The sequence below is a fragment of the Ovis aries genome, chromosome 14 (assembly GCF_016772045.2).
Source record: "Ovis aries strain OAR_USU_Benz2616 breed Rambouillet chromosome 14, ARS-UI_Ramb_v3.0, whole genome shotgun sequence".
In the NCBI taxonomy this organism is placed as follows: Eukaryota; Metazoa; Chordata; class Mammalia; order Artiodactyla; family Bovidae; genus Ovis; species Ovis aries.
Window position 1 is genome coordinate 41,466,573 of NC_056067.1, and position 16,495 is coordinate 41,483,067.

Below are 16,495 nucleotides of genomic sequence, written 5' to 3' on the forward strand. Positions count from 1 at the left end.
CTCCAAAATCACTGTGGATGGTGACTGCAGCCATGAAATTAAACGACTCTTGCTCCTTGGAAGAAATGCTATGACAAAATTAGATAGCTTATTAAAAAGCAAAGACATCACTTTGCCGACAAAGGTCCATCTAGTCAAAGCTGTGGTTTTTCCAGTAGTCATGTACGGATGTGAGAAAGCTGAGGACTGAAGAATTGGTGCTTTTGAAATGTGGTGCTGGAGAAGGCTCTTACGAGTCCCTTGGACAGCGAGGAGATTAAGCCAGTCAATCCTAAAGGAAATCAACTCTGAATACTCATTGGAAGGACTGAGGTTGGAGCTGAAACTCCAATACTTGGAGTTGGAGCTGAAACTCCGATACTTGGCCACCTGATACAAAGAGCTGACTCACTGGAAGAGATCCCAAAGCTGGGAAAGATTGAGGGCAGGAGGAGAAGGGAGTGGCAGAGGATGAGATGGTTGGATGGTATCATTGACTCAGTGCACATGAGTTTGAGCAAATTCTGGGAGATGGTGAGGGGCAGGGAAGCCTCATGCGCTGCAGTCCATGGGGTTGCAAAGAGTCAGACATGACTCAAGAGACTCAATAACCAGAGCAACAACATCTCGAGTAAAGGCAATAGAAGATGTCCAGTCACTCGGGCATCTCTTTCCAGATGAGAGAGATCTCAGTGCTCCAGGAACATCCTCAGATCCCCTCTCTCCCCATGCTGGGAAAGCCTTGCCCACCTGCCTTGCAGGTTATCAGACCTGAAATACCTAAGGTGCAGTCAGCAGGATCTAAAGTCCTTTCTAACTGGCAGAACCTGGAAATAATACTGTAGAGCAGGTGCCAAAGAACTCCGGTGGCTGCTTACTTTGGGTCCTATGAAATCAAGTAGTACGTAGTAAACAGTCTCTAGTTCTTGTCCTTACCTGCTAGGTCCAAAGCAGTCTCTCCAGACAAAAGGCCTGGACTTGGCACCTTTAGCTGTCACTCAGCTTTGTATGAGTCTCTGCAGTGCTCTGTCTTGAGACAACGAATCCAGTGAAGATTGTTTTTAAAAGACTTGATACTGGCTCCCGGGTACAGTTGGACAAGTGGGCAGTGGATTTAATCCAGAGCATAATTCCAGGGGAATGAGAGGGAGAAGATAAAGGAGGAGCTGGCCCCAGGGAGGAGAAGCCCCAGGGAGGAGAAGCCCCAGGAGGGTAAAGGCAGCCGTTCCCACCCACCACCCGCTGGTGCTGTCTCAGGAACCACCTCTCCGATTTTTTGACTCTCGCTTTCTTGTTTGTCCCCGACCCCCAGCCCTGCAGTGATTTGGTAATTTCCATTCCATCCTGGCTGAAGATAAAAGACACCATGGGCGGGATCCATGAATAAAAGTCGTTATTTATCGATGCCAGTTTTGGGGAACATTTTTCCTTCTGATTCATGAACCACTTTTCTACATTCGAAAAACAGTTCATAAATCGTTCAGCACCAGCAGAAATTAATAATAATGAATCCATTTACATAAAATAGTCTCATCCTGCCAGGTGCTGATAATATTGGAAGTTAGAACCTCATTGGGAAGCTGAATGGCGTGTGTGTGTGTGTGTGTGTGTGTGTGTGTGTGTGTGTGTGTGTCCCATACATCAGACCTCACACCTTCTATTTTTGTGTTTAACCAAAAGTTTAATTATTTAGTGTCCAGTCTTGATCACTATTTGCTATTTGGAGATGCTATTTGAAAAAATAGGGAAAGATAAAAATAGAGAAATAATTTAGTGTCATAGGAGACAGTTACAAACCATGGAAAAGTTCATGCTGGCCAAATTAACCCTTTGAGCAATTCTTAAAAAAAAAAAATGCATCAATCTAGAGAGTCATTACTTCCCAGGAGCGATCATCACCATTTGGCTCCACACACACACACACACACACACACACACACACACACTCACACAAGAGTAAACACACACAGATCTCCTGGAGCAGTAAAAAGAAGGCAATGTCAGTGGGTTGATTTATCATAAACTATTTTTTCCAGAGCAATGCCAAGAAGCACAAATTCTAACAGTTATTAGTAGGTCTCCTGTCAAAAAAGAGTACTGGGATCAAAAGAGCTGGCGCAGCACCCAGATCAACCAAACTAAATCGGGTGCTTGCCTACAGCGGAGTACAGCACTCTACAGAATGGACTCGGCAGCTGTGCAGAATTTTTGTTCTATTTTGTTTGCGTTTTCCCCTCCTCAGAGACAGAGGGGGAAGTCCTCACTTTCCTGCCCTTTAGAGCTTTATTATCACAGGCTTGTACATGACCCCTTTCTTGCTGTGTATTTATTCCCCTTCAGCCCTTACATTACTCCTTCTTCTGTACGAAACTGTTGCGCGTGCATTTGCATTTGGTTTGCATGTATTTTAAGTTACGTAAAAGATCCCGTTATTCATTTCATTCTGCTTCCCGAAGCAGCGCGAGTCTGACCCGTGCTGCCCTGTAAACACACAGTCTGATGCTTCTGGTCCTGTTGTCCTCTGGATAACAATGCTCATCCATGGAGAGGGTACCCAGGTTGCAGTCAGGCTGCACTGTTGTAAGGAGCGTCCTTTGGAGTGTAGGCAAGGGTTTCTTTGGGATATATGTCCAGCAGCAGAGTCGCTGGGTCAGGGTGTGCACATGTATTACACATATTCAGATCAAGTAGGTGGGACCAGTTGCACCTCTTCACTGCCACCAGCAGCGCCAAGAGTCCCATGTGCTTGCCAACACACGGCATTATCCAGCCGTCTATTTGCCAGTCAAAAAGGTGTGAGGTGCTATCTTGCTTTAATGGCATTTTTCTAATTACTAATAAATGTGAGCATCTCTTTATGTGCTTATTAATTAGCCTTTTTAATCTCTCTGCAAGTTGACTATTTATAGCCTTTGTACTTTTTTTTCTTTCCTTCTGGGGCTGCTATCCTCTTCTTGTTAATTTATAGGAATTCCTTGTCGGTTTTGGAACCATAATCTCCTCTCATTCCATCAGTGTCTATTAACTGTTCATAGTATCTTCAGTTTAACAGTGTTTATTTCTTTTTCTTTGATTCTGTGATAGGAAGGCTATTAACAGCCCCCCCCCCTCAATGGTCCCAGTCTCCTGGTATTCACAGGGTTGTGAAATCTCCCTCCCTGGAGGTTGGGCTGAACTTAGTGTCTCACTTCTAAGCAAAATTGATGAGATGTCAGTCCTTGATTATATTGTGAAAGATCATGACAATCTACTGGGAGACTCTGCTGATGAAGGAAGCAGCATTTTGGAGGGCCCTCTGTTACAAGAAACCAAAAGTCCTAGCCAATCGCCAGCAAGGAACTGGGGACTGCGGGCTAGCTATCAGTGAAGAAATGAATTTTGCCAATACTCATATGAGCTTAGAAGTAGATTCTTCTTCAGTCTAGACTTGATGTTTGCAGCTCTGGTGACATCTCAAATTCAGTCAGGAAAGACCCTGAAGTAGAAGACCCAGCTAAAGTCCACTGAAGTTTCCCACAGGGAGGAAAATGCATGTGTTTTAAGCCATTCCGTATGGGAGTAACTTGTTACTCAGCAGCAGATAACTCACACCAGTTCTATGGATGTAATTCTGATAGTTAAGTCTTTAATCCACTTCCATCTTACCCTGATTTGTGATGTTAGGAAGAGGTCCAGCTTTATTTTTCAGCAGAATTGTTTCGAATTTCAGCCCTGCCACTTGCACTCCATCTCACAAGATGAGGTAGGGTATGAAAGATGGCTTGGGGCCGTGCCTCCCTCCCAGAAAGCACGGGGAGAGAGGTGGCAGCAGACACGTTTCTTTCCTGCTGTGCCACCTCAGCCAGGGGCCACCGGAGACCGTGTTCTCCACCGTGTCTGGAGATGGTCCTGTTCCTGGCTCATCCTTTGCTGTAGCTGAGTCCTCAGGAGCTTCTTCAGAACATAAACAGCTGACAAGGTTAAGACTTTGTCCCTGAAGTCTCCTCTTGGGAGTTCTCTTCATAAGGGGAAAAAAAAAAAAAAAACAAAAAAACAAAAAAACCTGGGTTCTCTAGCTGAATTTCCTACTGACCAGCTGTGCTCCATTGAAGGCACTCACTTCCGTTCATGGCTTCAGTTTCTCCATCTGCTGACTGAAGTAGATGGATAGGGTGACCACTTTCCACCTGAGGGGCTAAATGAAATGGAGCCAGCTCTGCTCCCTGAGAAGCAATAGAGGGGCCTTGGAGAGTAAAGATTTCCACGGTCTGGAAGAGCAGAAAAATGCTGGTTGGTTTCACCTAGAGCAGACCCTGGTCAGGGCCTGATGGAGGGCTCTTTCCTCTGGCAGTGGGAGACAACTCTAGGGGACCTGCCTGGTGTTCAGGGCCTCCTCTTCTACGTGAAGACCTCTGCTCTCTCTGATGAAATTAGCTCTGTTAAAACAGCTCAACTGTCTTATAGTAGCCTCTTGTCTCTTATCTCAGCCACGATGCATTTTGACAAAGATTTCTGCCTTTAATTTCCAAGTCTGTGTTCGGGGGAGACATGAAATGTGTGTGATTCTGACTCACTTTAATGCAGCTCAGGGAGGTCCCATCCAGATGCCTTTTGAAGTCATTTCTCCTAAAGAAGGAGTGTCACTGCTCATCTGATCTGCAGAGACAGATGAGGAGGCACCCACACACCAAAGGCTTTCGGGATGGGTTTGGAACTTTCCAAAACTCTCAGCAGGATCACACGTTCTAGTCTCAGCAGCTCATAGTAAGTATGAACGGTCCTTGGGGGAGATGTCCTTTTGTGATAGACATTTGGAAAATATATTGGTTGTGTGCATTGCGTGGCTCAGGTGAAGTCACCGCCACCTGGGGCTGCTGAGTTACCCAGCACTGAGGATGGTTCTGGTTAGAGAAAGAGCATGTAACAGGTTGATGTAGCATCTGATTAGCTACTATCTCACTTATGCCATTGAAAAGCCCATAAACCCCCATGAAAAGCCAATAGTACTAACATTATGACCACTACACCCACTGTTTTTCTTGAACTTTGCCATCTGACTTATTAATACATGCACCATCTCCTTGAATCCTCAAAACTGACTGTGAAGGAGGTGTCCTTTGTACAAACAAGTAAGCAAAGGTGTGTTCCAGGGTCAACCAGAGAGGTGACGTGACAGTGACTATAGATCGATTTATCATCAATTTAAAAAACTGTGAACAAAGTAGGGAGACAAATGACAGATCAGGAAAAGATATTTGCAGTTTCTTTGATCAACAAGGGGATATAGGTAAAATGCCCGCAAGTAAAGAAGAAACGCCCCCCAAAAGAGACAAGGAGTGTGAAACAGGCAATTTACAAAAGGAGAAATCCAAAGCACTAAAAAAAGTTTAAAGAGATGATCATACTTGTGAGCAGTCAGAAAAATGCCGATTAAAACAATAAGGAGATGCCTCTTTGCATCTATTGGATCGGTGTAAGTTAGGCAGCTGGGTGATGCTAACCACCGGCAGGATGTGTGGTTACAGGAACTCTGATGGTGAGTGAGTGGGGATGTGGACCAGAGCAAGTGCTTTGGAAAACACTCTGGTGGAAGTGAGTCAAAATGACAATCTGCATCATCTCTGACCCAGCAATTCTGCTCTTCAGTACACGTCTCTAAGAAATTCTCACAGAGGTCCAACAGTACGCCCTCAGCAAAGGTGTCCACTGCAGGCTTGCTTAGAGCATGGGGAACTGGAAGTAACTTGGACATCCATCTCTGGGGGGCAAAAGGTGTGCCACCTGGTGGATGTCCACCTTGGGGTACCACGCAGCAGTAGAAGTCGCAGACTATGCGATCATGGGACAACAGGCACAGGTGTAAAAGCACAGGGCTCAGCAATAACAGTCAAAAGCAGAAAAAGATAATTAATGAGATACCATTTGCACAAATTAAGATGCACTTGCTCAAGTAACACCCAATCACCCTTGGAGGAAAGCACAGAATGGAAATGGGAATGGGGAGGGGTAAAGAATAACAGTGGGGAGGAGCTGGAGGGGGTAGAGATTTGGGGACAGTATTTACTTTATGTGGGAAAGATAGGATTTGAACTTGCTCCAAGGCTCCCAGAAAGGAGTCATTGAAGGCAGGGATGAAATAGCGGGTAGAGGAATGAGGCATGGAGAGAAAGCCTGATGAGGAGGGAGGGAATGGAATCATAGGTACAGGTGGAGGTGTTCACTCTAGGCAGGTAGAGGGGCACTTCTTCCATCACAATGGAAGAGAAGGGGAATAAAAAGATAAGAGTTAACTCTTGAGACTAAGATGACAGAAAACTGAAGGGGTTCCCTTTTGATGACTTCTGTTTTCTATAAGATATTTTGCAGCATCACTTTGTGAGAGCAAATACATAGATGGCATGGTCAGGAGTTTGAGGAGAGTAGGGAAATTTGAAATGAGCTAGATCAAGGATTGGTGGGCAGGTGGAGTGAAGGGATGGGCCTTGAATTGGGAAGAAGGGAAGCGGGGGAGGATACTAGGAAGAAGCAGAGGGCAGAGTGGTTGGTAGGACTGACCAGGCCAAGAATGCAAGCGCTGGGTACACTGAGCAAAAGCCAGAAGAAGCAGTGGGCAGGATCATGGTGGTCAAGGTGATGGCACGGGCTGTGGGCATGTTAAATTCTTCTGAAAAGCGGTGCTGGAAAGCTAGGACCAGTGGTTGGCTGGGGATTTGCTTTTGGTGGGAAGACATTGGAAGATGAAGTTGCTCAAGGTAATGCAAGATTTGTGCTGAAGAGAATGTCTTTGGTTCCCTCTCAACCTTCAAGACATGGGGAAGGGAGAATGGCCAATTCCCCAAAGAAGGAAAAGAATAAGATGCCAGGGGAGAAAGAGGAACCTGTGTATCTTGGCCAACACCTCTTCACAAGGTCACACACGCCCTTCCCTCCACCTTGGCCTTGATCCTCAGCTCTGAAAACTGGAGCCTCTCATCCTTGCTAATCTGATGAAGGAGCTGCCATAGCAGAGATATTCAGAGAAAGAAGTAGGGGATAGATTCTAAGCTAAGGAGCTTCCAAATAGCAGAGCCAATTGTTTGAAAGAAACAGTTCTAGAGATTTCAAGCATATAACGTTTTTCATAGGCTGACACTTTGGAGGCAAAAATGGTGAGGTTATTCTACAACCAGCAAGGACCTAAGGAAAGGGTGAGGAAAGTACAAGTTAAGTCTGTAGTGCCTGCAGGGAGACAGTGATGGGGGAGGGGAGTAACGAGGTCATCCGCTGCGCTGGTCCCCAGCATGACTGGCCATGTATGGAGTCATGGCCACCCTTAGCCCCTCTGGTGAAGGCTGGTGAGTACAGTGGTCAGCTTGACATCTGCTGGTCATTCTGCAGATGAGACTTATCTTTTGCCCAAGGTGAGGTACAAGGTTAGACTCATCTAATGTGGACAATGGGCTTCCCTGGTGGCTCAGACAGTAAAAAATCTGCCTGCAATGCAGGAGACCTGGGTTTGATTCCTGGGTCAGGGAAGATCCCCTGGAGAAGTGAAGGGTTACCTACTCCAGTATTCTTGCTGAAAAAAATCCCATGGACAGAGGAGCCTAGCAGGCTACAGTCCCTGGGTGGCAAAGAGTTGGACACGACTGAGCAACGATCACTTTCGCTTTCATGACTATCAAAGTGGACAATTGTCCGCTTCTCAACACAGACCCGTCCTAAACTTCACTCCCTGGGAGGTGGGATGTTGGGTCGTGGATTCCTGGGGGGAGGGGTGAAGTACAAAGGAAGACCTTTTTCCTTTCTGTGGAAAGAGAAGGCTGATGCTGCTCTGTCCTCAGTTGTGTCTGACCCTATGCAACCCCATGGACTGTGGCCTGCCAGGCTCCTCTGTCCATGGGATTCTCTAGGCAAGAATACTAGAGTGGGTTGCCGTTTCCTCTTCCAGGGAATATTCTGGACCCAGGGATTGAACTCACACCTCTGGTGTCTCCTGCATTGGCAGGCAGATTCTTCACTACTGAGCCACCTGGGAAGCCTGGAGCGGGGAGGGCTGTTTTCCAAAATGTTTAGCAGCTTCTATTTTACAGACAAAATGGATGCAGGCCATTGGAACCTGCTAGTCACGGTCTGTTGGGTTTCTTGATTGTGATTCAGGGGTCTGGACGGTGGCTAGGGTGACCAGGGTGGTGGGGGACCCCTGGGGCCTCTTTGCCAATCAGGAAACTAGCTCTATTTCCATATTTTAACCACACACGTGGCTGTCTTGTTGCCTTTTTGTCCTTGGGTGGACCCCTGAGCACCGCACCCCTGGTCAGAACTGGGCTGCAGCACACTCTCATTTATCATAGGAAAGCAGATGAGACGGTGGAGCAACAGTGTCAGATCCGGAAAGCAGCCCAGACTCACAGGGCAGGGCCAGGAAAGACGGCTGGGGGAACACCTAGACGCGGCATTAGGGGCGTTGCAGAAAATGCCACTCTAAAGAGTACATCTCTGTAGGGAAATCCAGAGACCTTTGGAGACCCTGAGCTGAAATTGCTTGTGTGTAGCGCAAGCCTCCCCAGATTCTCCAGGTGATGACTACATGTGTGGGCTCAGCTGCTCATGTCCATGAGGGCCCACAAGCAGATCAAGGCTGACTTCAGTCACTGAGTCTGTCTGGGGCAATGGTTTCTCCTGCTTTTAGACCACATCATCCCAGAGTGAGCATCTCCTGTAGATGACTTCTATAGGTGCTAGGCAGGCAGGTGCCAGGTGCAGATTTGTGAGTTGGAGGAGCAGGCCAGTGGTGTTGAGTTTGGGGTCCAACCAGGCTGAGGAGTCGTGAGTTTCGAGAAGGTAAGATTGGGTACCTTGTGTGGCTGGGGAAGGAGCCCCCCAAGTAACTGACCAGATCAGACGTGGAGATCCATCTGTTTACACTCAACCACTGGGACATATCCATCCTACGGTTCATGGGCTCACAAACTGGAAGCAGCAGTTGAGGCCATGAGTACACGAGAAGACCACTCCACGAACACTGCAGTGTTCAGTCCATCACGAAGGCAGGAGGTGATGAGGAAAGCTGAGTGCATTCTAAACGCAATTGAATCCTGCAAGCACCAGGAGCATCTCCGAATCCACATTGCTCCAAGACAGGATGCTGAAACACTGGAGGACCATTCCCCCCTGGCCCTTCTATTTCTGTCTGCTGTGAGCGCTCCTTTAGAAATAGTGGGAAATTTGCATTTATCAGAAAATTGCTTACTTACTCTAATCAGCTATTTTTAAGGTTTTATTTTAGCTAGATAATGAATAAGACTAAATTGATGTCAGGCATGAAGTAATTTTAACCAATACCTTCAAAAGTCTATAATACCAAATATTGGAAAATTATATGTAGGGTAATCTAAATAATGAGATGTTAAAATTTCTTGGATCCCAGGAACTCCTCTATTCATTTTGTTCCTCTCTCTCTTTCAACCTCACGGTGGGAGGCTCCATCGCTGACATCTTTATATATGATGTTCTCATTTCAAAATGCCACTGAACCTTCAAATGAATACTTGCGTATGATCCTTGAATACAAAAATACTTAAATCAAGATTTTTATATTTTGGTGCAGTCAGCCAGAATGCACAGAGAGAAGTGAGAAGGCTGAGCTCTGGACTCTACCTCAGAAAGGCAGCAAAGGTCCTTCTGAGGAAGGGAGGCAGATGCCTGGGGAGATGCCGAGAGGCTGAGAACGTAAGAGCATCCTGCCCTCTGTAGCTGAGGCAAGTGTAGATTCTAAGTCGTGAGAGCAAATAACTTCTTCTCACACTAAGGACCTCAAAAGATGCTGCAATAGGAAAGATGACCAAAAAATGGGTGCTCTGTCCATCCCAGGTGGCGTCCTTCATCTCTAGAGGTGAAATGGAAAGCCGGCACCCACAGGGCTGGGAGGTGGTGGTACCCAGGGATGTCTTCATGAAGTTCTGGCAGATCCCCAGCCACTGCCTGCTGGTTTTCTTCACGAGTCTAGTCTCATCCCAAAGAGAGAGAGAGGGCAATTTGCATGCACAGTAAAGAAGGATGAAGGGAATTTGCATCCATGTACTGGTCATCCACTATGTTCCAGAAGCCAGACTAGGAGCTTTATTGATATGACTGAACTTGATATCACATTGAGCTATACATTTGCTCACACCTTTTCATGGAAGGGGGACCAGAAGCTTGGAAAGGTGTCACAATTATATATATAGGGAAAAGTAATACTGGAATTGGAACCCAGATCCACCTAGTTCTGAAGTCCATACCTTCAGGAGAGTTGCCAGGGCTCAGGGAAGACTTCTGGTGTCAATGACAGCCGTAGATCCAACCGATGGGGTGGCCTCTGAATGTTTAGTGGTTACATTGTGCCCAAATTGGTCAAATATTTTAAAATGATGAGACAAGTGGTGTGAAAGCTTTCATTTACAGAAAGACCTCAGTTCATTTTGGCACTAAGCCTGCCTTGGCTTGTAGGGGAAGCTTTGATCCTCCCCATTCTTGGGATCTCTGGTGTCAGTGACCCAAGAGCATTGCCCGGAAGTGCAAGGTCCCCAGCCAGCAAGGAGGGTAGAAAGCAAGGCTGCTGGCACTTGGTCAGAGCAGAAGCATAGCATGGAGGAGGAAGCCATGGGCTGGAAGAGTCACAGTGGACTTTCCTCTATTTTTCATTTGTTTCTTTGTTTGGATGAGGAATAGGAATATCCTAACTCAACTTGTAAATCTCAACTCAGATGTGACCACCTGCAAAAAACCTCCCCAGATGCCAGGAGGCATAGTTAGAGGCTCTGCAAGGGCACAGGGCCCACCCAACACTTGATGATGTATGACAGTGTGTGTTGGTACTTCTGTCTCCCCCACTAAGCAGCAAGCTGTATGAGAGCCAGGACTAAGTCTAGTGCCGTGGTCATGGCAGAAAAGTTTTGGAGAGATGAAGTGGATGCATTCTTGAGGCTGTCATGGAGGGAGCAAAAACAGGATACAGATTGGACCAGTGGTTCAAAAAGAGATGGGCATCCTCTGAAATGCTGATCCCCACATGCTCCAAAGCAGAGTGAATTGCTGGCACAGTGGCCTCCTTGGGACCCTTCTCTGGATTGGTGGATGGAATGGTGGGCTGTGCTGGTCCATTGCAGGGCAACACTGCTCAGTGAGAGAGTCCTGGCTCTGGGCTGTTTAAGCAGCCCATTAGAAGTTCCTTTCTGCAAGTGGCATTCATTCAAATGCAACAGCAGCATCAAACGCCCAAACAGCGGCTGAAAGATATAAGCAGTGGCCTTGCTCCCCACCCCTGTGATCCACTGACCATCGACTAGGATGCCAGTGCCATGTGCTGGGATTGGAAAAGTCTTACTCTCAAGTGAAAAGGAGAGATCTTGGTCTCGAGGTCAAGGGAGACAGAGACACAGAGAGGAAAAGGAAAGGAAGAAACAGATAGTACAAAAGAGGGTGCATTGTGAAGCTTGGGGAAAAGAGCGTGTGGAAGGAGAGAGCTCCAGGTTCACTGAATACCCACCTAGGAAGCCAAACTCCAGCGCAACCCCAGTGACAGAGCAGCGCCCACCTGGCCCCGCTCCATTCTCACACCCATAACAAATTTGAAAAATTATTTCACTCTTTTCTCTGATACTCAATTCTCCTGAGGAATATTTTTGTTTTGTTTTGTTTTTTAAGGAAAAATGTTCATGGAAGGTTATAAAACACATATAATTTACTCACGGTAATTGCCCACATGTTATTTATGTGCCGTGCCGGCAGTGAAACAGAGAAGAACGCCTTGATCAATGCATTAGTCTAATCACGGGGTTCCTGCTCTTAATTTCTTTTGTTGGTAATTTCCATACTCGGGCAGCAATGTGTAGAATTATCTCGATTTACAGATCTTGGGACCCTGGGGAAAATCTTTTTGGAGCCATTTCTGTCTCCTGGGGTCTTTGAAATTTATTCAATACTGAGTTTGAAAGCCCTATAATACAGATCCAACAGCCCCAAATCACTCCTTAGAAATGGAGTGAATCTCCATGACATTTCCCCTTTTTTAACTGGTAGATCTGGGGGGCTAAGAGTTACATCATAGAAAGCTGTTAAGAACAACCTTCGGTCAATGGGAAGCCTTGATATGACAGACCTGATGTTTGTCAGGAAACAAACACACACAAAAATATTACTCTCTCTTCTCCTTGCCCAGAGTCTGTAACATAATATTCTAAGGCAGAGTACTTATGGTAAACCTATTGGAAGCCGTGGGAGAAATTTCCTGTAACTTCAATTTACCTCAACAGGGGAGAGAGAGTACAAGTTGTCAGCAGGCCTGTTGACCAGCCGTCTCTCCTCAAAGTTTCCAGGGAGCAAGAAGAGGGTATAGGCAGAACTTTCACTTTGGGGTCAGCACCCTGACTTGGTCCAGCTCCTGCAGGAATAGCAGGAATAGCTCCCTCAAATAGCAAAGCACGTATGGGAGACCAAGGTCTTTTCTACTGAGCAAAGCCCTTCACAGGAGGCCATGGGCAGGTAAAGCCTACTTTCCTAATCCAGTATCACAGACACACTAGATGCTGAACCTCAGAGGACATGGCCAAAGAACCAAAGATGAGATGGGCAGGCAGCTTTCAGAGGACAACCCAGAAGGTCCAGAGTTTCTGATCAGCGGTCAGGAACAACATGCTCATACCACCAACATTCACTGGTGTTAATGACTATCTGTATTTGGCTTGCCATTGCATGGTCAGCATCCCATATAATTTCAACAGCCCGGGAGACAGATGCTGTTACTATCGGCTTTTATATACAAGGATCGTAGCCTCTGAAAAGTTGAGGCACGTGTCCAAAGTCTCATCCAGGTGGTAAGTGATAGAAAGGGGATTTAATCCAACTTCAGTCTGATGCCACAGATAACGTTCATGCCAGAACAGGTGAGTCAACATTTTCCAGAAACAATCAGCTGAACATACTGACCTGTCTTAGGCAGCAGGGTGACCAGCTGCTCCCAGTTGGGTGGGGACTGAAGGGTTCCAAGGACCTGGGATTTCCAGTGCTAAAATTGAGAAAGTTCTGGGCAAACTGGGACAGGCTGATTTCTTTATCTGGAAGTGACACTGAATCAAGAATGACTATAAGAGTGTTAGTACTCAAAACTCTAGGAACAAAAATAAGTAGCAAATTCATGGTTGGAGGGTGGGATGCAAACTTCTGGTGAGCTGCATTTGATCTGCATAGTGTTACTAATGTTTTCAAAGTTGAATATGGTTGAAATACAGGAGATTTCTTATGAGAAGTAGGATCTCACGCTTCTCATAAAGACTAGATCGGATCTCAGAGAGCTGTAACCCCAGTGAGGTGGATGGCAGAAGCCTCTTTTATGGGACATTTACTTACTTGACCTGTTCCTGCCAGGTTCATCTTGCTTCTAAGGTCACTCGCCAGGCTCCTGCAGACAGCAGAGTTTAGGATGTCTGGTACAGAGAGTGTTGCCCCGTGGTAAATTCCAGCAGGATCCCAACATACTTAATCCATTTGTAAGTTCTTTGTCTCTTGGCCTTAGTTTCCTTTCCAGGTTGAATATTCATTGCCCCATGCAAAACAGAACAAGTTCCTGTTAAACTCAAATTCCAAATAAATCTCAAACACCCAGGAAATTTACATGGCCCTAACTACTGCTCAACTGGAATTCCATCACCTCCACTAGCTTTGTTCATAGTGATGCTTTCTAAGGCCCACTTGACTTCACATACCAGGATGTCTGGCTCTAGGTGAGTGATCACACCATTGTGATTATCTTGGTTGTGAAGATCTTTTTTGTACAGTTCTTCTGTGTATTCTTGCCACCTCTTCTTAATATCTTCTGCTTCTGTTAGGTCCATACCATTTCTGTCCTTTATCGAGCCCATCTTTGCATGAAATGTTCCCTTGGTATCTTTAATTTTCTTGAAGAGATCTCTAGTCTTTCCCATTCTATTGTTTTCCTCTATTTCTTTGCATTGATTACTGAGATCCCATCACTTCATGGCAAATAGATGGGGAAACAGTGGAAACAGTGTCAGACTTTATTTTGGGGGGCTCCAAAATCACTGCAGATGGTGATTGCTGCCATAAGATTAAAAGATGCTTAGTCCTTGGAAGGAAAGTTATGACCAAACTAGACTGCATATTCAAAAGCAGAGACATTACTTTGCCAGCAAAGGTCCATCTAGTCAAGGCTATGGTTTTTCCAGTGGTCATGTATGGATGTGAGAGTCGGACTGTGAAGAAAGCTGAGAGCCAAAGAATTGATGTTTTTGAACTGTGATGTTGGGGAAGACTCTTGAGAGTCCCTTGGACTGCAAGGAGATCCAGCCAGTCCATTCTAGAGGAGATCAGTCCTGGGTGTTCTTTGGAAGGAGTGATGCTAAAGCTGAAACTCCAATCCTTTGGCCACCTCATGCAAAGAGTTGACTCATTGGAAAACACTCTGATGCTGGGAGAGATTGGGGGCAGAAGAAGAAGGGGACGACAGAGGATGAGATGGTTGATGGCATCACCAACTCAATGGACGTGAGTTTGAGTGAACTCCAGGAGTTGGTGATGGACAGGGAGGCCTGGTGTGCTGCGATTCACGGGGTCACAAAAAGTCAGACACGACTAAGAGACTGAACTGAACTGAACTACTGCTCAGAGTGAAGGCTGGCAGCTTGGGGAAATACCTCCGGATTCTAATGAGAAAGGAACATCTTTATGCAAAGGTTTTCTGTTTTGTTGTTTGAAATTTGCACCAATGTCTAGCTGATGATTACGGAGGATCTCAGAACTTAGAACACATTTTTGCATTTATTTCTTGTTCATGGCAATTGTGGGAGTTGGGCAATGAGGAACGTGGGTGGATGAAGTCCAGAGAGGCTGAACAGCTCTCACCTAGCACTGTCAACTCCTAATCTCATTCTTTTCTCAATGCCACATGCTAAAGCTTCATTAACCAGAATGTCCAATTCACCAGAAACATGCTTTTGTCTTGGTGATCACCCCAGACTGATTTTATCTCTAGGAAACTCCCCTGGAGCGTCAGTCTTCTTTAGCATCTCCTTTTCGCTCAGTCATGTCCGACTCTTTGCAGTCCCATGGACTGTGGCCCACCAGACTCCTCTACCCATGGGGATTCTCCAGCTGAGACTACTGGCGTGGGTTGCCATGCCCTCTTCCAGGGGATCTTCCCAATCCAGGGATCAAACCCAGGTCTCTGGCATTGTAGGTGAATTCTTTACAGTCTGAGCCACCCAGGAAGCCTTTTCTTAGTTATATGCTTTTCTGCTGGCCGGGAGGCTGTATTTTGGAGCCTGCTTTGCAGGGCTTATTGCTACAGGCCAGGCAAGATGTGGGCTGGACCCACGTCTCCATCTCCTCCTCCCCGTGCTGGCAGCTTCAGTAACTCCCTTGGAAGCTCAGCCGACCAGGAGCCTGACAAAGACAAGAACTGATCCTTCCTCTACAAGACCCAGCCAGGGAGAGCCTCCTGGATGCTCTTGCTACACACCCCGACCTTGTGGTCTTACCCTTCTGGCTGAACAAGAGACAAACAGCTTCTCTCCACTTGGCTGTGTGCAGTTTAACGAATGCGTATGAAGATCGTATAAATAATTCACATCACTCAAGAGGTGGCGAGCCGAACAAGTCCCTTCTGGTTACATTTATTTAAGATAAGGTGAAACTAAGTGAGTGATGGCCCAGTTACAAAGGCCAGGGTCCAAAGGGGATTGGGACACTCTAAGTTACACCACCAGAGTGATTTGTGCAGAATTATGTCAACTTAGAGATCCTGCCACCTTGGGGGATGAGGAAATGTCTTATCTCTAAGAAAAGTAATGCACAATGAGTATTTTCCAAGGGCAGCCTATGAGCTAATTCACAGAATTCATTTTAGCTCCAGCAGGAACCAAATTTCTGTTTCAAGTTAGAAGGCCCTCTGAACTAGTCACCTTGCCAATGCTGTTTTCACTTGGAAATGTCCCTCGGGGACTCCCCGAAGCAAGCCCTGGCTCTCTGGAGTGGGCCTTTCAGGTCCAAGAAGCTGTTCTTTCCACAAGCACAGGTGAGCTTCCGAAGGGACTAGAGGGTCTTTGATTTGAGTCAGTGAAAGAGAAAAAAAATATTGCTTTGAAGTTTCAGTGAGGGCAGTGTCCATAATCGGAAGCTGGACCAGATAAGGCTAGGCAGTGGCCGTAGACCTGGGCACGTCCTGACCAGTGAGATGGAGAGAGGTGTCCTTTCCTATCTGGATTTTATCTTTCTTATTCTGCAGTCGCATGTTTTAATTTTTCACCTCCTCCTTTTTCCCACAGTGTCCCCTAAATATTTCCATGGGAGACTTTGAGAACTTTGTAGTAAGGAAGTTGTATCGCCAGCTGACAATAAAATTTATGAAGCAAAGCATACCTCTGTTAATATTAATACTCTCTGAATGTCTTTGTTTTTGAATGGCCAAGTTGCTGCGAATATTCCAAGTCAGTAACCCTGCCTCCAACAGGCAGTGAAACAGTTAGCAAGGTTGACAGATAGATGCCGGCGCGATGCAATA

General features: G+C 46.2%; 1 long non-coding RNA gene across 1 annotated transcript in view; it reads left to right on the top strand.

Annotated features, from left to right (window-relative positions):
- The window catches only part of LOC132657683 (uncharacterized), a 77,970-nt gene that overhangs the window by 56,736 nt on the left and 4,739 nt on the right, over positions 1-16,495 (top strand). The gene's annotated exons all lie outside the window — the stretch shown is intronic.